The sequence below is a fragment of the Malania oleifera genome, chromosome 2, assembly GCF_029873635.1.
Source record: "Malania oleifera isolate guangnan ecotype guangnan chromosome 2, ASM2987363v1, whole genome shotgun sequence".
NCBI lineage: Eukaryota > Viridiplantae > Streptophyta > Magnoliopsida > Santalales > Ximeniaceae > Malania > Malania oleifera.
This window is the reverse complement of record NC_080418.1, coordinates 121777334-121801643: the sequence shown is the minus strand read 5'-3', so window position 1 is coordinate 121801643 and position 24310 is coordinate 121777334. Positions and strand designations below refer to the sequence as shown.

General features: G+C 39.3%; 1 pseudogene; it reads right to left on the bottom strand.

The window, feature by feature from the left end:
• Positions 1–17973: 17973 nt before the first annotated feature.
• LOC131148344 (maturase K-like) lies at positions 17974–19751 on the bottom strand (annotated as a pseudogene).
• Between the last annotated feature and the right edge of the window lie 4559 nt (positions 19752–24310).

Below are 24310 nucleotides of genomic sequence, written 5' to 3'. Positions count from 1 at the left end.
GTGTCCAGTAAAGTAACACAATTCTTCTGATTGGAATTAACAAAATGTCGCAAGTATTCTTCCAGCATCCCATTAAAACGTTCGGTTTGACCATCTGTTTGTGGGTGATAGCTGGTGGACAGATTAAGGTTTGAACCCATCAAGCGAAAGAGTTCACCCCAAAATCCCCCCTTGAATCTATCACTGATTAGACTTTCTGAAACACCTCAATATTTCACCATATGCTTGAAGAATAGCTGAGCTGTCTTCTCTGCTAAACATGGCTTTGAGACTGGTACGGAAGTTGCATACTTTGAGAACCGGTCGATCACCACCAAAATTGTGTCACTTTTGGCAACGAGGAAATGAAGTCCAAAGAGACACTCTCCCATGGCCTGACAGGAACTAGCAATGACTCCAATAAACCTGATGTCTTCTTTCTTTCTACCTTGTCTTGTTGACAGATTAAGCAAGTTTTGGTATAACTCATCACATCATCTTGCATATTCGGCCATTAGTACCCCTGTGTAATTAATGCCTAAGTTCTTCGCCATCCCGGATGACTAGCCCCCAATGTATCATGACACTCTTTTAGTAAGGTTTTCCTCAAGTTTCCAGCTTTGGGCACATAGACTCTCCTGCCTTTAGTCATTATCAGTCCATCTTCTACCCAGAATTGTCGTGTCTTCCCTTCTTCTATTAGTTTGCTCAGTGACTGCGCTTGCTGGTCTGTACTTAAATGTTCCCTAATAAGATTCTTCAAAGGTAACGCCACCCTACTAGTTGATAGATGACTGATGAGTTTCAATGCTGCCAATTCGGTTTTTCTACTTAAAGCATCGGCCACTTCATTCGTCTTCCCTACTTTATATTCAAAATCAAAATTAAATTCAACTAGCTTCTCTTGCCAATGGGCTTATTTTGATGTTAGTCCAGTTTGTGACAAAAAGTGAGTAACTGCCACATTATCGGTTTTTACCACAAATTTGGACCCCAAGAGATAGTGCCTCCACACCCGAAGAGAGTGTACCACCGCGAGAAGCTCCTTTTCCTGTGCTGTATAGTTCCGTTCGACACCCAATAATTTTCTACTTTCAAAAGCAACTGGATGCCCTTCCTGCAAGAGAACTCCCCCTAATGCAAAGTCCGAGGCATCTACTTGCACTTCAAACGACTTTGTCACATCAGGAATGATTAGCACAGGATCTTCTACAATATTTTCCTTTAATTCAACGAATGCTGATTGACACTCTTTTGACTACCCCCATGGTACCCCCTTCCTCAGTAAATTTGTTAACAATACAACTCTTCTGGAGTACCCTTTTATAAACTTTCGATAGTAGTTGGCTAGGCCCAAGAAAGATTGCAGTTCTCTAACGGATGTAGGTGCTCACCACTCCTTGATAGTTTCTACTTTAGCTGAATCCATCCGTATCTGGCCCTCCTCAATAATATGCCCTAAGAATTTAATACGCTTTTGAGCGAAAGCACACTTTTCCCTTTTTACATATAACTGATTTTCTTTGAGTTTTTGAAAAACCTTCCGAAGATGATCTTTATGTTCTTCTAAGGATGTGCTGAAAACCATTATGTCATCAAGGTAAACAACCACAAATTGATCAAGGTAGTCCCGAAAAACCTGATTCATTAGAGAACAAAAGGTAGCAGGTGCATTTGTTAGCCCAAAAGGCATGACAAGGAATTCAAATGCTCCATACTGGGTGACACAAGTGGTCTTCGGTTCATCTCCCTCTACAATGCGCACTTGATGATATCCCGATCTCAAGTCTAGTTTAGTAAAATATCTAGCTGTACTTAATTGGTCAAAAATATCAGCAATCAATGGAATGAGATACTTGTTGCGAACCGTCACCTTATTAAGAGCATGATAATCTACACACAAGCGCAAACTACCATCTTGTTTCTTCTGGAATAACACTGGGGCCCCAAAAGGTGTTTTTGAAGGACGGATGAACCTTACTGCAATTAGATCATTTAGTTACCTTCTAAGTTCAGCTAACTCAGGTGGCGCCATTCGATAAGGGGCACGTGTTGGCGGCTTTACTCCTGGCAAAAGCTCAATTTCGTGGTCAATCTGTCGTCGAGGTGGTAAAACCCTAGGTAGCTGTTCTGGGATTACCTCCTTGAACTCTTCTAAAACTTCCTTAATCTCAACTCGATGTTTTCCTATCTCTTTATCTTCTGAGACCATCGGTAGAACCACGAAAGAAGGTTCTCCCCTTTTTACTCCCTTTTTGAATTGGAGGGCTAAAAGCAACTTCTTCTTATCGAAATTGTTGTAGGTTGCGGGGACCGCACAATGTGTACTTCCCATTATTACAAGACAATCCGCAGCTGGGATCGGCATTGAGCATGTCACTTTAAGAAAATCCATCCCCAATACCATGTCAAAGTCATCGAGGGGTGCCACGGTGAAATCAACTGTTCCAGACCATGACCTCATTTGGCAGGCCACTTTAGGTGCCACCCCCACCGTGGTTAACGTTTGAGAATTCACTACTTTTAACTTGCCCACATCCTTATCTACTTGTAATTCTAACCGTTGAGCTTCAGAATCAGTAATGAAATTATGGGTGGCCCCTATATCAATCATGGCCTTTATTTTCCTTCCATTCACAAGAATATCAACATACATTAACCCCTTCTCCTGAGACTTGTTGGTAACTGTTTGGCGCTTTAATGCCCCAAAAATCTCAATGCTCCCACCATATTCTGTTGTTCTTCTGGGGTTGTTGTCAGGCTTTCGGTTTTCCCTCGAAGGGCCTTTAAAGCATTCAAAGCCTTTTGTTTAGGGCACTCCGCCACTCGATGCGGTCACATGCAAAGAAAACAAGAGACCGGTCAACACTCTCTACCCCCCGTTTGTCCGACCCTCCACTCCTTATTCATGGGCGCTCTTTTATCTTTCCAAGAACTATTTGTCTCCCTATCCCTTCCCTCATTTGTGGGCTTATACACTTTACTGAGCCTAGAATCATTATTGGTGGACGTAGGGAAATTTCGCTTCCCAGAATTGTTTGAAAAATCATTCCATTTAGTTCTCCACCACAATTTTGCATCCCCTACCAGGTATACCGTTACCATATTTACCCGGTCCACTTCTATATCCTCTTGTGAGCACGTGAAGTAGTGCTCCATATCAAAGAAGAAATTGTCCAGCTCCTTTGCATCTCGCATACCCCCAAAACTTTTAGGTTACGGTACCTTCAACCGAAAACCCTCACTTGGATCTGCAACTGGCCTTCGGGCTATCTGTGCCACTGCATTCACTTTCACAGTTATCTCTTGTAAATCCCTCTAGACCTGGACCACCGCACTTTGGACATTGCCTATCTCCTTCAAATCTTCCTTCAAAGCAGTAATGGGCTCCTTAACATCTTTTGCAAGGAAATCAAAATTATCCATTAGCTCCTGTAAGGAGGCCTCAAGGTCTATTGGCTCTCCCCGTTGGGACGAAAGAGATTGTAATATGCCTTCAATATGTTCCAGCCTGCTCTCAAAGGCTTCCAACTACTCGATACTCTTCTAGAAGGCCTCAAGCTCTCTTGGCCGTTTCTCCAGGGATTTCACACGTGGAATTAATTTTTCAAGTTCCTCAAGTCTCTCTACAACTTTTGATACCCCATAGAGATTTTCTCGAGGGTTTTCTTAAGCGGCCTCAAGCTCTATTGGCATGCCTTTCTCCTTGATCAATGTTGCCACCAACCCTTAGAGTTCACCACACGTTTCCTCCAAGGTTACAAGTTTTGTCTCAAGCGCCTCAATGCGCTCCACTTTTCCTGACTTGTTTCTCATATTACCACTCATGGTGCTCGCACACACTGTGCTCTGATACCAATTGTCCCGGACCCCCAAAATGGGACTCAAGTAAGGGCCGTGTGACACTCGTTGAGAACTCTCCCTCGACAAGTCAGCCAAGTCTCACGCGTTCAAGCTTGCAAGCACGAGCACCAGGTGAGTCTCAATACTCAAGAAAAACAAGGAACAATAGGATATCACATGAGCAATATATTCTCATACACCGAATAAGATTATAACAATCAGAGACATCGCAATCCAAGGCAACAAAACCCCACAATGAAAAGGACTTCTTGTATTATTCAACTACAAGAGAATAACCATACAAACGATAACACAGATAATCATATATTCATTCTAAATCCCTGGAGAATACAATTATAGCAGTATCTCACTCCCCCTTTTCCCCATTACATTGTCACTCCCTAACACTTGGCTTATTGATTCCGCTACATCCAATCATATGACCAAATCATCTAATGCGTTGTGCAATGTTCGTCCATATCATGGTACGTCGCAAATTTAGGTAGCTAATGGGAGTCACTTAGCTATTAATGAAATAGGAGATATCAATCCTTCATTCGAAGATGTTTATGTATATCCTGGACTGTCTAACAATTTTTTTTCGGTTGGCTAGTTAGTTGAGAAAAGCTGTGATGTCCATTTTTCTCGTGATGGTTTTCTTGTGCTAGATCAAGTGTCGGGGAAGATACTTGCGAAGGGGCCTAAAGTTGGTAGACTCTTTCCACTGCAGTTTTCTATTCCTACTAGTTTATCTTTAGCTTGTATGACAGTTAATACTTCGAGTGAAGTATGGCATAAATGTTTGGACCATCCAAACTCTGTTGTGCTGTCTCGTATGTTTAATTTTGGTTTGTTAGGCAATAAAGAACATGTTTCTAAACACTTGTCATTTGATTGTTCTGTATGCAAATTTGGTAAAAGTAAGATTCTGTCGTTTCCTTCTCATGGTAGTTGTGCGGAAAAATGCTTTGATATTATGCATAGTGATGTGTGGGGGCATTTCTCCTATAATTTCTCATGCTCGATATAAATATTTTGTGACATTCATAAATGATTTCAGCCGGTATACTTGGGTCTATTTTCTTTGCGCCAAATATGAGATCCTATCTGTTTTTCAAAACTTTGTCGCATATATTGAGAACCAATTTTCTACATGTTTTCAGATGTTGATGTTTGATTCTGGTGGAGAGTACATGTCCCACGAGTTTCATGATTTCTTACATCACAAAGGAATTGTCTCTTAGTGTTCTTGTCCTCGTACTCCTCAGTAAAATGGGGTGGCGGAACGAAAGAACCAACACCTCTTGGATGTTGTTTGCACCTTATTGTTTGAATCATCTCTCCTGTCTAAATTCTGGGTTGAGGCATTATCTACTGCAGTATACTTAATTAATAGACTGCCCTCTCTGGTCTTGAATTTTGATTCTCCTTATTACTGTTTGTACCATCAGCATCCTAGCTATCTTAATTTGCATATTTTTGGATGTGTTTGCTTTGTTCATTGACCTTATCATGAATGTCACAAACTCTTTTCTCAGTCTGTTAAATGTGCCTTTATAGGTTATAGTATTTCCCACAAAGGTTACGTTTGCTATGATTCTTGTGCTAACAAATTTCGTATATCTCGTAATGTTGTTTTCTTTAAGAATCAATGTTTCTTTCCTTCACACGTTGAGTTGTTGCCTGAGATTAGTATTCTACCTTGTTTTGATGAATTGCCATCTCTTCCTAACCAGTTCAAACTCAGACTTGTGTATACTCGACATCGACCAACTTTGCCGCTTCCCAAGACTGACCCTTTATCTGAAACTGTTTCAACGACTTCTCCTGAGATTGACATAACATTCGAGACAGGTCCGATCAGTTCTCCCATGCCTCCTAAGCTTGGTCCTCGACGATCTACCCAGATATCGCGTCCTCCTGATCGGTATGATGATTACCACACTTCTTTTAACACTACTTTGTTGTCTATTTCCATTCCTACATGATTTTTAGAGGCTGTTAAACATGAATGTTGGGGATGGATGAGGAACTTCAGGTTCTCCAGGTTGTTACAACCATTGGTTAAATGAGTTTTCTCGGTTCAGCTCCACTTTGATGGGACTCTAGACAGGTACAAGGCACGCTTAGATGCTTAGTTGCACTTGGAAATAGGCAAGAATATGGAGTTGACTATGAGGAGACATTTGCTCCTGTGGCAAAGATGACTACAGTGCGTACGATTCTTTCGATTGCCGCCTCCCAAGGCTGGCCATTTTACTAGATGGATGTAACAAATGCTTTTCTTCATGGTGATCTCAAAGAGGATATTTACATGAGTCCTTCTTCGGGTTTGTTTTCTTCTCCGTCTTCCACGGTATGTAAGTTAAAGTGATCTCTTTATGGCTTAAAATAGGCTCCCTGAGTGTGGTTTGAAAAATTCAGGTCTACTTTGCTTCGTCTCTCCTTTGTTCAAAGCCAATATGACTTTTCTTTGTTTCTGTGCAAGGCTATGACTGGTCTCGTTCTCTAACTTGTATATGTGGATGATATTGTCATTACTGGCACCGACTCCAACTTGATTGATCATCTTAAGTAGAATCTCATGCTTCTTTTCATATGAAAGATTTTTGTCCTTTTACGTATTTTTTGGGTTTGGAAGTGCACACGGATTCTTCAGGTATATTCTTGAATCAACGCAAATATACTTGGGATTTGATTGGGCTACCTGGTCTTTAGGATTCGCCTTCGGTGGATACTCCTATGGAGGTCAATGTGAAATATCGAAGTGAGGAGGGTGATCTTCTTTTTGATCCCACTATGTTCTGACAGTTGGTAGGGAGCTTGAACTATTTGACTATTACTCGGCCTGATATTTCCTTCATTGTCCAGCAGGTTAGTCAGTTTATGCAAACTCCCCGCCACCTTCATTTAGCTGTTGTTTGTCGTATTATTCGATATATTCGGGGTCACCTAACCATGGGTTGTTCTTTCTAACTGACTCTCCACTTCGCCTTGCCGCTTATAGTGATGCGGATTGGGTCAGATGTCCTGATACTCGGCGGTCTGTCATGGGTTGGTGCATGTTTCTTGGCGATTCTTTGATCTCTTGGAAAAGTAAGAAACAAGCTTATGTTTCTAAATCCTCTACTGAATCCAAATATCGGGCACTGTCTACTGCATGTTCTGAGATTGTCTGGCTTCGTGAGCTTCTGGCTGAGCTTGGTTTTTCTCAATCTGATTCTACTCCTCTTCATGCTGATAATACTAGTGCCATTCAAATAGTTGCTAATCCTGTTTATTATAAGCGTACAAAGCACATTGAAGTAGACTGTCATTCTATTCGAGAAGCCTTGGACACTCGGATTATAGGTCTGCCTCATGTTTCTACTCACCTCCAGATAGCTGACGTCTTCATGAAGGCTATGACACGACAGTGCCATCAGTTCCTTGTGGGCAAATTGGTGCTTCTGAATTGGCCAGCATCAATTTGAGGGGGGTTGTCAATCAGATACGATGCCATAATTAGTCTCTCTAATTATGGCATGATTTTATATTATTTCGGTAAATATTGTGTGATTAGTAGGCGGCTGATTGTAGTTGATATTATGTAATTAATAGGCTGATTGTAAGTAATTAATAGGCTGATTGTAATTGCTTTATTTAATCTCTTAGATGGCTGTAATCGCTGATTTTCAGCCTTGTAACTAACATTTCTATTTGCTATATAATACGAGAACCCTCACAGAGAGTGGTATTCAATCCAATTGACAATTAAAAAGTTAAAACCTAAAAGAATATGTTAAGAAGCTGCAATAAGAAGTAACTGCAGGCAGCACAACCAGGCTTGCTTGCTGACTCCGGGAAATTAGATGAATGCTTGAAATTCACTATTGCAGACACATTAATTTCACAGCGAAAATCTGAACATCTTTAAACTAGGGGACCATAGCAGGAAACAGTTGTTGCCAACTCTAGTGGATTTGGGCTTTCTATAGCTAAGATTGGTATGATAAAATATCTGCTACAATTTTAAGCTAAAAGGGTGTTCGTGCATGCTACAATGGAGGAACAGAACAATAGATGTGGGGTTTGGTGAAAAATGAAAATTGTAACCTGGCTATGAAGTAGATGATGGTCTAACGTATTGTAGTCAAGAAGTTAAAAAAGCTTCACTTATTCATATACAATTTCCATATTTGATCATATTTGGGTACAAAAGTCCTAGATAGAAATTTCCAATTCTTTTCTTTACGTGGAGCCGACAGCACAAGAGTGCAAGATGGCAGGGTAAACATAAATAAAAGTATCAAAGCCTTGATGAGAATTTGGAAAAATTTAGAAAAAAAAAAAAAGGAAAAATTGAAGTCCTAACTAATAAATTTTTACAAGAATTACTTCAAACTCAGGATATAAGATTTGCATTTGCTATACAATATATAAGAATTTGGCAGGTCGAGTTATTCATTTCACAATTTATTTTTAGATTTTCAAGAGCTAACTTGCAAAACAAAATTTGCCAAGTGACGTGATGTAGGGGCAGCATCAAGTCTGCAGCCATGGAGAAATTAGAAGAGGAGGAAGGGGAAGGGTGGAGAGAGGAGATACCATGAGGGAACTCATGTTCACTTCAATTCAAATTCATCAACAGCTGCCTACAACATGGATTTCATACACTATTTATAAGAAAGCCTCTTTACATGAAATTACACTTAAACCCCTAAAACTACATTACATTACAAATATACCCCTGCTTTACACAAATATTGCAAACAACCCCCAAATACATATAATCCTATACTAATTAATACTGAACACAAAATAAACTACTAACCTAACCCAACAACTCCTTAACCCAACTCTTCTTAACTATTTTCTAGCAAGGATATTTCCAAGGTCTTACTTCTTATCCTACATCAATTCTCCCCCAGTTAGAAAAAATTCGGCCTCGAATTTTGAAATCTTGGAGGATCAATAAGGAGAAGCAAAGTTGGACTTTTCGAAAGCAAATACTTGAATGAGGCAAGAAACCACGTTCCATTGGAAGCACCATAAACTTCACTTGAGAATCAGCATCAATGAACTCATTGGGGATGACAAACTCTACAATAAGAATGTTTGAAGGACTTTGGATGTCTTCAAACACATTAATTTCCTTCCTTGTATTGTCTTCAAGCTGAGTATTTGTGACTGATTCTTTGTCTTTGCTCATTGGTAGAGTGGACTTCAAAACGATTTTCTACCCATTATAGTGAAAGGCATGTGTTCCTACGTCTTAAGTCACACCTAAATCATCCAACCAAGGAAAACCAAGGAGTACATGGCCAATCTTCATAGGTAGGATATCACACCAAACATTAGCCAAATATTCACCCATTTGGATGGGAACCAAACATCTTTCATAAACATATACAATAGAGTTATCAACCCAAGATATGACGTTCGTTTGATCTTGATCCTTGTGGAGCAAAAAAGGAGGTACACTGGATCTGCACGGACTTCTCGATAATATCCATGAATGACTTGTTTTTGGTAAGAGATGAACATTATCATATTTAAATTCAGATGCATGGTATACATCTGTACTCCAATGCATTTCCCCTTCATGAAAAGGAGGGAAACAGATACTCAATTTAAAGTGAGTAAACAAAATTCCATACTCGATCTCATAGATACATATAGAATTAGCTGTATTCGATGAGAGTCGTATGTACGGCTTGGAGAGTTTGCATAGGCATTTTGGATGTCGCTATTAAAATAGCTTTTCTAGTTATATTTTCTGTTACTCCGCCCTCTTCGGCATGTATAAAAAAAATATTGTGACATTTCATTTCTTACAGCATTTTCAAATCGATAGTTTTTTGATCCCCAAAATGGGAATCAAGTAAGGGTCGTGCGGCACTCGTTGAGAGCTCTCCCTCGACGAATCAGTGAAATCTCACACGTTCAAGCCTGCAAGCACGGGCACTAGGTGAGTCTCAATACTAAAGAGAAACAAGGAACAATATGATATCACATGAGCAATATATTCACATACACGAAATAAGGCTACAACAATTAGGTCCAAGGCAACAAAACACCATAATGGAAAGGACTGCTTGTGTTATTAAAATCCAAGAGAATAACTGTACAAACGTTAACACAAATATTCATATATTCATTCTAAATCCTTGGAGAATACAATTATAGTAGTATCTCTTTCCCCCTTTTCCCCATTACATTGTCACTCCCTAACATCCTACCCCACTCATTTTATCAACGTCCTCGTCGATGTGTTGTAGAAGGCCTCCTCACTCTGCGAATATTGAAGCTGATGTCGTTGTCTTCGAATTTCTGAAATATTCAATCTTTTGTATGGCATGTTGGAGGTTTTCTGCCTTTTCCCAACTATTCTCTTCTTCTCCCAGCCCCATCCACTGAACCAAGTATTGTTTTTGTTGACGACCTTCTTCATTGACGACTCCGTCTGCAATGATCTCTTGAATATCTTTGTTTATAGGTTGCCTTCTGGAAATTGTTGATCTTCTTATCCTTTGTTGGTACAGATCTTCTTTATCTGTGTGGAATGGCTTTAGGTTGCTTACTTGAAACACGGGATAAATTGGTCGTCTGTGACTCTTCATCCACTCTGGTTGTTCAAGCCGATAAGATGCATGCCCCACCTTCTTGATCACTTTGATTGGACCTTCGTAATGGCGTAAAAGTCTTTTATCATTGTCCCAAAGAAATCGAAATGTCTCTGGCGACACTTTTACAAGAACCAGATCTCCAGTTTCAAATTGTTGTGGTCGTTTCCTTTTGTCAGACCATTTCTTCATGCGCTTCGATCCTTTTTTCTAACTGAACTCGAGTGACTTCAATGTTTTGCAACCAATTCTTTGTGAATTGGAATGCTTTTGGGCACTTTCCTTTGTATGGACCATCTAGAGTGTGTGAGAGAGTCGGTTGTTGACCTGTCACAATCTCAAAATGGCTTTTATTAGTCGCAGAAGATTTCATAGAGTTAAAATAGAATTGTGCTATGTCCAGTAAAGGAACCCAATTTTTCTAATTTGAGTTAACAAAATGTCACAAGTATTCTTCTAGCATCCCATTAAAACGTTCGGTTTGACCATCTATCTACGGGTGGTAGTTGGTGGAAAGATTAAGGTTTGAACCCATAAGGCAAAAGAGTCACCCCAAAATCCCCTAGTGAATTTGACATCCCTATCACTGATTAGGCTTTCTGGAATACCCCAATATTTCACCATATGCTTGAGAAATAGCTAAGCTGTCTTCTCTGCTGAACATAGTCTCGAGACTGTTACGAAAGTTGCATACTTTGAAAACCGATCAATCACCACCAGAATTGTGTCATACTCCTCTACTTTTGGCAATGAGGAAACGAAGTCCAAAGAGACACTCTCCTATGGCCTTGCAGGTACTAGAAATGACTCCAACAAACCTAAGGTCTTCTTTCTTTCTACCTTGTCTTGTTGACAGATCAAGCAAGTTTTGGTATAACTTGTCACATTGTCTTGCATGTTTGGCCAATCGTACCCTTGTGTAATCAATGCATAAGTTCTTCACCATCCGGGATGATCAGCACACAATGTATCATGACACTCTTTTAGTAAGGTCTTCCTCAAGTTTCCAGCTTTGGGCACGTAGACTCTCCTACCTTTAGTTGTTATCAGCCCATCTTCTACCTAGGATTGTCGTGTCTTCCCTTCTTCTATCAGTTTGCTCAATATATGCGCCTGCTGGTCTATACTTAAATGTTCTCTGATAAGATCTTTCAAAGGTAATGTCACCCTACTAGTTGCTAAATGATTTATGAGTTTCAATGCTGCCAGCAAAATTAAATTCAGCTAGCTTCTCCTGCCAACGGGCTTGTTTTGAAGTTAATCCCGATTGTGACAATAAGTGAGTAACTGCCACATTATCGATTTTTACCACAAATTTGAACCCCAAGAGATAGTGCCTCCACACCCGAAGACAGTGTACCACAACGAAAAGCTCCTTTTCCTATGCTGTATAGTTCCATTCGGCACCCGTTAATTTTATACTTTCAAAAACAACTGGATGCCCTTCCTGTAAAAGAACTCCCTCTAATGCAAAGTCTGAGACATCCGCTTGTACTTCAAATGACTTTGTCACATCAGGAAGGATTAGCACAAGATCTCCTACAATCTTTTTCTTTAATTCAACAAATGTTGATTGACACTCTTCTGACCACCCCCATGATACCCCTTTCCTCAGTAAATTTGTTAACGACACAACTCTTCTAGAGTACCCCTCTATAAACTTTCGATAGTAGTTGGCTAGCTCCAAGAAGGATTGCAGTTCTCTAACAGATGTAGGTGCTCGCTACTCATTGATAGTTTGTACTTTTGCTGAATCCATTCGTATTTGACCTTCTTCAATGATATACCCCAAGAATTTAATATGCTTTTGAGCGAAAGCACACTTCTCCCCTTTTACATATAATTTATTTTCTCGGAGTTTTTGAAAAACCTGCTGGTGATCTTTATGTTTTGCTAAGGATGTGCTGAAAACCACTATGTCATCAAGGTAAACGACTACAAATTGATCAAGGTAGTCCCGAAAAACCTAATTTATTAAAGTACAAAATGTAGCAGGTGCATTTGTTAACCCAAAAGGCATGACAAGGAATTCAAATGCTCCATACTGGGTGACACAAGTGGTCTTAGATTCATCTCCTTCTACAATGTGCACTTGATGATATCCCGATCTCAAGTCAAATTTAGTGAAATATTTAACTGTACTTAACGTGTAAAAAACATCGGCAATCAACGGAATAGGATACTTGTTACGAGCCGTCACCTTATTAAGAGCTCGATAATCTACACACAAACGCAAACGTCCATCTTATTTCTTCTGGAATAACATTGGGGCCCCAAAAGGTGCTTTTGATGGGCAGATGATTCCTTCTGCAATTCGAACATTTAGTTGCCTTCTAAGTTCAGCCAACTTAAGCGGCGCCATTCGATAAGGGGCACATGCTGGTGGTTTTACCCCCAGCAAAAGCTTAATTTCGTGATCAATCTATCGTCGAGGTGGTAAAACCTTGGGTAGCTGTTCTGGGATTACCTCCTTGAATTCTTATAAAACTTCCGTAATTTCAATCGGAATCAATTTTTCAAGTTCCTCAAGTCTCTCCTCAAATTTTGATACCCCATTGAGATTTCCTTTAGGGTTTTCTTCAGCGGTCTCAAGCTCTGTTGGAAGCCTTTGAGAGTAGGTTGAAACATATTGAGGGCATATTGCCATCTTTTTCATCCCAACGGGGAGAGCCAATAGGGCTTGAGGCCTCCTTACGGGAGCTAACGGATAATTTTGATTTCCTTGCAAAAGATGTTAAGGAGTCCATCACTGCTTTGAAGGAAGATTTGAAGGAGATGGGCGATGTCTAGAGTGCTGTGGACCAGGTTCAGAGGGATTTACAAGAGATGACGGTGAAAGTGAGTGTAGTGGTGCAGATAGCCCGAAGGCTGATTGCGGAACCAAGTGAGGGTTTTCGATTAAAGGTACTATAACCTAAAAGTTTTGGAGGTACGCGAGATGCAAAGGAACTGGATAATTTCTTCTTTGATATGGAGCACTACTTCATGTGCTCACGAGTTGATCTGGAAGCGGACCGGGTAAATATGGCAACCGTATACCTTGTTGGGGATGCTAAATTGTGGTAGAGAACTAAATGGAATGATATTCAGTACAATAAGTGTGTCATTAACGCTTGGGAGGGGTTGAAATAGGTGTTGAAGTCCCAATTCTACCCAGAAAATGTAGAGTACATAGCACGGTGTAAAGTAATGGACTTGTGACAGACCGACTCAATAAGGAGTTATGTACGAGAATATCATGCCTTGATGTTGGACATCATAGACATGATTGAATCAGATAAGCTATTTCATTTTCTCTGGGGTTTGAAGACATGGCGCGAAGAATGAAGTGCATCGGCAAGGTGCTTGTGATCTCTCTTCCACCCTCGTCGCTGCTAAACAGTTGGATGATTTTTTAGACAATTCTGGGAAGCGAAATTTCCCCATGTCCGCCAATAATGATTCTAGGCCCAATAAAGTGTATAAGCCCACAAATGGGGGAAGGGACAAGGAGATAAATAGTTATTGGAAAGATAAAAAAGCGCCTATGACTAGGGAGTGGAGGGGCAGACTAACAGGTGGTGGGGAGCGTTGGTTGCCGGTCTCATGTTTCCTTTGCATGGGACCACATCAAGTGGCGAAGTGCCCTAAACGAAAGGCTTTGAATGCTCTAAAGGCCCTTTGAGGGGAAATTGAAATCCCGATAGCAACCCTAGAAGAAAAACAGAATATAGTGGGAGCATTGAGATTTTGGGGGGCATTAGAGCGTCAAGTAGTTACCAACAAGTCTCAGGAGAAGGGCTTAATGTACGTTGATCTACTTTTGAATGGAAAGAAAATCAAGGCCATGATTGATACAGGGGCCACCCATAATTTCATTGCTGATTCAGAAGCCCAACGGTTAGAATTATAAGTAGACAAGGATGTGGGGAAGTTGAAAGCAGTGAATTCTCAAGCGTTAACCATGGTGGGAGTGGCACCTAAAGTAACTTGCCAAATGGGGTCGTGGTATGGAACAATTGATTTTACCGTGGCACCCCTAGATGACTTTGATGTGGTATTGGGGATAGATTTTCTTGAAGTGACATGCTCAATGTCGATCCCAGTTGCGGATTGTCTTGTGATAATGGGAGATACACCTTGTGTAGTTCCCGCAGCCTACAACACTTTTGATGAGAGGAAGTTGTTTTCAGCCCTCCAATTCAAGAAGGGAGTAAAAAAGGGAGAACCTTCTTTCGTGGTTCTACCGATAGTTTCAGAAAATGAAGAAATAGACGAATATCCAGTTGAAATTAAAGAAGTTTAAGAAAAATTCAAGGAGGTAATCCCAGAGTAGCTACCCAGGGTTTTACCACCTCGATGAAAGATTGACCACGAAATTGAGCTTTTGCCGGGGGTAAAACCGCTAGCACGTGCCCCTTATCGAATGGTGCTGCCTAAGTTAGTTGAACTTAGAAGACAACTAAATAATCTAATTGCAGCAGGATTCATCTGCCCATAAAAAGCACCTTTTGGGTCCCCAGTGTTATTCCAGAAGAAACAAGATGGAAGTTTGCCTTTGTGTGTAGATTATCGAGCTCTTAATAAAGGTGACGGTTCACAACAAGAATCCCATTCCGTTGATTGCCGATATTTTTTACCAGTTAAGTACAACTAAATATTTCACTAAATAGGACTTGAGATTGGGATATCATCAAGTGTGCATTGTAGAGGGAGATGAACCTAAGACTACTTGTGTCACCCGGTATGGAGCATTTGAATTCTTTGTCATGTCTTTTGGGTTAACAAATGCACCTGCTACGTTTTGTACTTTAATGAATCAAGTTTTTCGGGACTACCTTGATCAATTTGTAGTCGTTTACCTTGATGACATAGTAGTTTTCAGCACATCCTTAGCAGAACATAAAGATCACCTTTGGCAAGTTTTTCGAAAACTCTGAGAAAATCAGTTATATGTAAAAGGAGAGAAGTGTGCTTTCGCTCTAAAGCGTATTAAATTCTTGGGGCATATCATTGAAGAGGGCCAGATATGAATGGATTCAGCAAAAGTACAAACCATCAATGAATGGCGAGCACCTACATCCGTTAGGAAACTACAATCCTTCTTGGGGCTAGCCAACTACTATCAAAAGTTTATAGAGGGGTACTCTAGAAGAGTTGTGTCGTTAACAAATTTATTGAGGAAAGGGGTACCATGGGGGTGGTCAGAAGAGTGTCAATCAACATTTGTTGAATTAAAGAAAAGATTGTAGGAGATCTTGTGCTAATCGTTCCTGATGTGACAAAGCCATTTGAAGTACAAGCAGACGCCTCAGACTTTGTATTAGGGGGAGTTCTTTTGTAGAAAGGGCATCCAGTTGCTTTTGAAAGTAGAAAATTAATGGGTGCCAAATAGAACTATACAGCGCAGGAAAAGGAGCTTCTCGCTGTGGTACACTGTCTTTGGGTGTGGTGGCACTATCTCTTGGGGTCCAAATTTGTGGTAAAAACCGATAATGTGGCAGTTACTCACTTCTTGTCACAACCAGGACTAACTTCAAAACAAGTCCGTTGGTAGGAGAAGCTAGCAGAATTTAATTTTGATTTTGAATACAAAGCAGGGAAGATGAATGAAGTGGCTGATGCTTTAAGCAGAAAAATTGAATTGGCAGCATTGAAACTCATAAGTCATTTATCAACTAGTAGGGTGACATTACCTTTGAAAGATCTTATCGGGGAACATTTAAGTACAAACTAGCAGGCGCAGACATTGAGCAAATTGATAGAAGAAAGGAAGACACAACAATTCTGGGTAGAAGATGGGCTGATAATGACTAAAGGCAGGAGAGTCTACGTGCCCAAAGCTAGAAACTTGAGGAAAACCTTACTGAAAGAGTGCCATGATACATTGTGGGTTGGTCATCCCGGATGGCGAAGAACTCATGCATTGATTACACAGGGGTACTATTGGCTGAATATGCAAGACGATGTGACGAGTTATACCAAAACTTGCTTGATTTGTCAACAAGACAAGGTAGAAAGAAAGAAGACCTTAGGTTTGTTGGAGCCATTGCTAGTACTTGCAAGGCCATGGGAGAGTGTCTCTTTGGACTTCATTTCCTTACTGCCAAAAGTAGAGGAGTATGACACGATTCTGGTGGTGATTGATCAGTTTTCAAAGTATGCAAATTTTGTACCAGTCTCAAAGCCATGTTCAGCAAAGAAGACAACTCAGCTATTCTTCAAGCATGTGGTGAAATATTGGGATGTTCCAGAAAGCCTAATAAGTGATAGGGATGTCGGATTCACTGGGAGATTTTGGGGTAAACTCTTTCGCTTGATGAATTTAAGCCTTAATCTATCCACCAGTGACCACCCGCAGACAGATGGTCAAACCGAACGTTTTAATAAGATGTTGGAAGAATACTTACGACATTTTGTTAACTCAAATCAGAAAAATTGGGTTCCTTTACTGGACACGATACAATTCTGTTTTAACTCTATGAAATCTTCTGCGAATAATAAAAGCCTTTTTGAGATTGTGACAAATCAACAACCGACGCTTCCGCACACTCTGGATGGTCCACACAAAGGAAATTTCCCGAAAGCATACCAATTCACAAAGAATTGGTTGCAAAACATTGAAGTCACTCGAGCTTAGTTAGAAAAAAGCATCGAAGTGCATGAAGAAATGGGTTGAAAAGGAGACGACCACAACAATTTGAAACTGGAGATCTGGTTCTTGTAAAAGTACCGCTAGAGACATTTCGATTTCTTTGTGGCAAGGATAAAAAGGCTTTTACGACGTTACGAAGGTCCAATCAAAGTGATCGAGAAGGTAGGGCATGTATCTTATCGGCATGAAGGACCAGAGTGGATGAAGAGCCATAGACGACTAGTCCATCCCATGTTTCATATAAGCAACCTAAAGCCATTCCACACAGATAAAGCAGATCTACACGGACAAAAGATAAGGAGATCAACAATTTCTAGAAGGCAGCTTATAAACAAAGATGTTCAGGAGATCATTGCAAATAGAGTTGTCAATGAAGAAGGTTGTCAACAACAACAATATTTGGTTTAGTGGATGGGGCTGGGAGAAGAAGAGAATAGTTTGGAAAAGACAGAAAACCTTCAGCATGCCATACAAAAGATTGAAGATTTTAGAAATTTGAAGACAACGACATCAGCTTCAACATCAACAGAGTGAGGAGGCCTTCTATAACACATTGACGCGGACGTCGATAAAATGAGTGGGGGAGGATGTTAGGGAGTGACAATGTAATGGGGAAAAGGGGGAGAGAGATACTGCTTTGATTGTATTCTCTAAGGATTTAGAATAAATATATGATTATTTGTGTTAACGTTTGTATGGTTATTCTCTTGGATTTTAATAATATAAGTTGTCCTTTTTTATTATGGTGTTTTGTTGCCTTGGATTGTGATATACCTGATTGTTGTAGCCTTATTTCGTGTATGTGAATATATTGTTCGTGTGATATTATATTGTTCCTTGTTTCTCTTGAGTATTGAGACTCACCTGGTGCTCGTGCTTGTAGGCTTAAACGTGTGAGATTTGGCTGACTCATTAGGGGAGAGCTTTCAACGAGTGCCGCACGACCCTTACTTGAGTCCCATTTTGGGGCTCTTTGGGGCTCCGTGACAATTGGAATCTGATGTTATCGGACCGAGCCGACTTACTAACGGGGCGTCCTAATACGTTACAAAACTACTATTTTGCCAATAATCCAATCACAGAAATAATTGGAACTTTGGTATCGAATTTTGAATTGCATTATCTATTCTAAATGAATTTTTTAGCATTTGATTCCATACCACTGAAGGATTAAGTCGCACACTTGAAAGGTAGCCTATAAAGTCGAAGGAATGATTGGAGAATTGGTTTATATAGATCCTTCCTGGTTGAAACCACACATAAAAACGACATTGCTAGAAATTGACAAGGTAATATTTCCATTTATTCATTAGAAGAGGCGTCCCTTTTGAAGCCAGAATTGATTTTCCTTGATATCTAATATAATGCATGAAAGGATCTTTGAACAACCATGAGATGACCCGAAAATCCTTAGTAAAGACTTTGACACGTTGCTTTATTTTTCCATAGAAATATATTCTCTCAAGAAGGGTTTCAGAAGATGTTGATCATAAATTAGAAGATTGGTTACGGAGAAGAACGAGGATGGATTCGTATTCACATACATGAGAATTATATAAGAACAAGAACAATCTTTGATTCCTTTTTGAAAGGATGGAAATGGATTTTTTTGGAGAAATAATACTATTCCAATTACAATACTTGTGTAGAAAAAATCGTAAGAAATGCAAAGAAGAGGTATCTTTCACCCAGTAGAGTATAATTTTAAATAAATAAATTTTAACTTAATAAACAATTTTATACTATTGTGTAGTTGTAATTGTATAACATTTATTATTATTGTATAATAGTTATTATTATTTAATATTATTTATATTTATTACTATAGTAATATTTATTAGATTACTATATTATATAATTAATATATTAGATATTAGAATATATAACTATATTATAACTATATAAATAATATATAACTATATATTATAGAATATTAAACTATAATAGAATATTATAATATATAGTATAGAGCAGGTAGCGGGAATCGACCTGCATTGTTTGCTTGGAAGGCTAGGGGTTATAGTCAACGTTGATTCATCATTTTAATGTCTCTAATTCAAAACCAAACATGAAACTTTGGCTTTTTTCGGCTCCTTTATGGTATGGAAAACTGTTCAATTTCCAGATCTAAGACATGAATGAAATTATAAAAAAAAAATAAAATTTTGAACCATAATATCTATGTCAGCTTTTTGTCTAAATGTATTCAAAATGGCTAGCTTTCTAGATAATCCCCCACTTCTATGAGAAGAACCAGACTCGGTATTCTTAAAATAAAAAAAAAAAATAGGGGAAGCAAAACCAAGTCAAGATGATACAGATCAACCCCTTAGCACTTTCTTCTTTCTTCTTGCGCCAAAGATTCTACCATTTCCAAAGGAACTAAAGTTGCATCTCTTTTTCATTTCCATTCAAGAGTTCTTATATGTTTATGTTTTCACGCCCCTTTGAGATACCGAAAAATGGACAATTTTCTTTTCTTAGGAACACATACAAGATTTGCCACTACAAAAAGGATAATGGTAATCCCACCATTAACTACTTCATTTATGAATTTCATAGTAATAGAAATACATGTCCTACCGGGACAGAATTTGTAACTTGCTATCCTCTTGCCTAGCAGGCAAAGATTGACCTCCGTAGAAAGGATGATTCATTCGAATTGACATGAGAGTCCAACTACATTGCATTGCTAGAATTCATGTTGTATATTGAAAGAGGTTGACCTCCTTGCTTCTCTCATGGTACAATCCTCTTCCCGTTGAACCCCTTTTCTTCTTTATCCTTGGTCCACAGAGACAAAATGTAGGACTAGTATCAACAATTCATCACGGAAGAAAGGACTCACTTAGAAAAAAATCTGTTGGAGTAAAAAAAATCAGTAAAAAAGTCCCTTGATGGTCATACAAATTAATCGATGAGTTGGAACACCAAGAGGGGGAAAATGAAGAAGATGTGGTGGTGGTGGATCATGAGATCCACTCAAGAAAAGCCAAACGTGTAGTGATTTTTACTGATAAATAGTAGAATACCGATACTTATACCAAAGATACTATACAACAATTACACAATAGTATAAAAAATTACACAATAGTATAAAATTGTTTATTAAGTTAAAATTTATTTATTTAATTTGTAATTTTTATAATTTAATAATTTAAATATAAATTTAAACTTTAAACATAATTAATGCATTAATTCATCTAAATAGATTTAATGTATCATTAAATATGCAATTCTTGAAACTGTTTCACATACAATCCGATTTTTTCCGGAAAAAAAAAAAAAAAAAAAAGCGTCCATTGTCTAATGGATAGATATTGATTGTCCTACTGAAATGAAATAAATTCATGAAGAAAACTCACAAATTACAGCAACAAAACCTAATTTTTAATGCTGCCAGTGACAATTTCTAGGGTTTCATGCCAAATTATCACCCTTGCTTGCAATATGTTGCGTCCACATGCAAAATTATCTCCTTGCAGATCAAAATTTCGTGAAGAAAACCCAAAATATCGTGGCTGGGCAGTTTTTTGTGAGACTGGAAATTGCATAAAGCTATGAAAGTTTCCTAGTTGCAGGTCGCCGGCGTGTGGGGCACATGCGCCGCCAGTGAGGCACCTCCGGCGATGAATTTTGGGTCGAGGGGAGATTAGGAGATGAGGATTTCATTGGTGGTGGTGGTGGTATGGGAAAAGCACAGGAGATGAGAAATTTTGAAGTGCTGATGGCTGCAAAAGTTTGGCCAGCATGCGGGGTCCTCTGGTTATCGGATGGCAATAATATTTTGAGGGGAAGGGTTTGGGGGGGGGGGCGGGGGGGGTTGTGGTGGGGTGTGGGGGATTCTGTTTTTGGTGGTCTGGGTGGCGTTGCAGGATGGTCGCCACAAAGTGGTGTTCGAGATTTTGGGACACGGTTGGAATTTCTGAAAAGTTCAGAAACTGCAGAATTGCTTCAGTTTTTTTTTTTTAAAACTAAAATTCAGAAATATATTTTATATATATATATATATATAGAGAGAGAGAGAGAGAGAGAGAGAGAGAATTAAAAAACTGCAGGAGAGAAAAGAAGAAGTTGGGAGGTTGGAGGAGTTGCTGGATAGAAACTGCCAGAAGACAAAAGAAATGAGAAAGAGAGTTGAGAGAGTACTTATGGGAGAGAGAAGAAGAAGATGGGAGGTTGGAGGAGTTGCTGGACAGAAACTGCTAAGAGACAGCCACAGAATTCAGAAATTAGAGAGGTGAGAGAATTATGGGAGAGAATTAAGAGAAGAAGAAGAAGAGAAGGAGGAGAAACAGACAAGAAGAAGAGAGTAGACTGCTGCTGGGCAGCAGGGAATTATGAACAGAACAGGAGATCAGAAACAGAGAAGAAAACAAAAGAAGAGAAGGAAGAAGAGGAAGAGGAAGAGGAGAGGAGAAGAGAGAGGGAGAATGGGTGGACTGAAATGGAGGAATGAAGGTTGTGGTTGGGCTCTGATAACAAATGATGCAGTGGCAGCATCAAGGTTCTGTAGCCATGGAGAAATTAGAAGAGAAGAAGGAAATGGGAGGGAGGAGAGATCGAACTTCAATTCACATTCATCAATAACTGCCCACAACATGGCTTTCATACACTATTAACAAGAAAGCCTCTTTACATGAAATTACACTTAAACCCCTGAAACTACATTACATTACAAATATGCCTCTACGTTACACAAATATTACAAACAACCCCAAATACATATAATCCTATACTAATTAATAATGAACACACATTATTAACTTAATCCCACAATTTCTTAACCCAACTCTTCTTAATTATTTTTCAGCAAGGATGTTCCCGAGGTCTTACTTCTTGTCCTACATCATGATGCTTCCACAATTGCCCTTTTATGCTTAAGTTTGACTTAAATGGGAGAAAAATATGCTGGAGTTTTTTGATTCTCTTGTGCATACCTAGCTACCGAGGTGTGTGGAGTCCTCATGCTCTTAAAGTCACTTTCTTTGGTTCCCCATGGTAAGCACATTAATTGTGGGCTATTGTATGTTTGGCCCGTGTAATATCCATCACCTCCAATGATAGGCATAACTGGAGAAGCAGAGAGACAAAAAAGGATGTCCGAGTTTAAAATGTAAAGTTCTTGCCATGGCTTAAGCTGAAACACAACAACATTCTAAACATTCAAAGAAAAAAAAAATAATTTTGGAATACAACGAGAGACAAAGGATACAGTTGATTTGATTTTTACGTCCTTTTATAGCATGTAGCAGTGTAGCACCGTTCCAATTTCTGCATTTCTATCATTTCTGGTAGTTGTTGAGTTTTTAAACTGTGGAAAGTAATTTTTCTGTTTCATTTTCAAATGCAATTTAAGCTGAAAATTACCGAAAGAATGCGCATCATTGTCATTGTGGATGTGATTGCTGCTTCTGCAACCTTGGTTCTTCTGCTTATTATTCTGTCTGGTGTACTTCTGCAATAAGAAGATGATGGAAGGAATCTGTGAACTGTGATTTTCATTACTTTTGTGCTTTCTTGGAGTAGCACATTGTGTCACTGGTCCTAATGATCTTAAAATTCTCAATGATTTTAAAAAAGGTTTTGAAAATCCAGAGCTCCTGAAATCCACGTGGCCCTCCTCTGTGGCCTCGTGTCTTTTGCTCTGGTGAAGGTCTCATGCATTCTGGTTCAGGGTTTGAGTCTAAAGGGAACCTTTCTTTGGAACTTCACCCAGCTCTTAGTGCTCTCCAATTTGAGTCTTCAAAGAAACCAATGCAAATAGAAAATTGCCTAGTTTTAATGGATTGATGGAATTGCAATTTGCATTCTTGGATTTTCATGAATTTGATACAGTCCCATTTGATTTCTTCCAGGGCCTTATCAGTGTGTGGGTGCTCGCTTTGGATCGCAATGCATTCAATGCAACTTCTGGGTGGTCTTTTATGAGGGACTCAGAGAAATCATTATGGTTAGCAAGGCGCTGAAACTTTCCTACTATTGGTTATCTGGTGCAATTCCTGTGAGTTTTGGGATAGTTATTGATGCAGATTTTGGGGCTGATGATCGGGATGGGACTGTGAAGACTGGCCTAACAGATGTGATTGCATGAATGACGTCTCTGATGTAGCTATGGCTGCAGGGAAATCATTTCACTGGAACCATTTTGGAAGGCATCGGAGCTCTGTCCTCTTTGCAGATCTTAACCTCAACATGAATCAACTACTTAATTTGGTTCCTCAAAGCTTTGGCTGATATGAAACTATGGTGTCCGGATTTAAAAATCTTCTAACGGGTTGGTGCCGAAGCTTATGTCTGGTAATGTTACGATTTTAATTCCTGTTGTCAAGCTGATCCTGGGCTTCTATGTGCCGCTGGAATTTACTTCACATTGATTTCCTTGGTGCTGTGAATTACCAATTAAATCTTGTTTCTCAGTAGTCTTGTAATGATTTCTGTAAAGGATCCTGGTTTGCAATGAGTTGCAATCCAAGTTCTGAGGTTTCTATCATAAATTCACCCAGGCTCAGCCTTAATGGCAGTCTTAATTTGCCTCTTGTGTCATTGATTGTCATTGGGCTTTTAGTGAATAATTTAAATGGTTCTATCCCAACAGACTTGACTCAGTTGAAAGCATTGAGAATGTTATATTTGAGCCGAAAAATCTAGAGTTTTCATTAACAAAATTCCTTGATGGTGTGAAGGTTGTTATTGATAGAAATCACCTTTTGGTTACTAATAAGTTGACCATAATATAATAAAAAAACAAAGGGATGCAATTAGCACCCCGTCCCCACCTATTAATTTACAATCACCATAGATCGGTGCACCAACAGATGGTGCTCTATCATCATCATCATCATCTTTGTCATCCAATTCCTCCCTCTGAAGTGCAGATCAAATTGAAAACTTCCAAAAGATTGCACATTGCTGGCATTGTGGCTGTGATTGCAGCTTATGCAATTCTGGTTGCTCTGTTTATCATTCTATTTGTGTACTGCTGTAATAAGAAGAAAGACACCTTAGAGGCTCTTAGTTCAATTGTAATTCACCCTATCCATCCATCTGAGATCCATAAAATATTGTTAAGATTGTAGTCTCTAGTAAAACCACAGGAAGCTTATCCACTTGAACTGGGACTAGTTCATTGGGGCAAACTCTCATGTGATTTGAGGATGAAAATATCCATCATACCAGCTTAGGTTCTTGATAATGTTGCCAAGAATCTAATTATATCATGAGTTTGAGTCTAATAATCGTCTCTAAA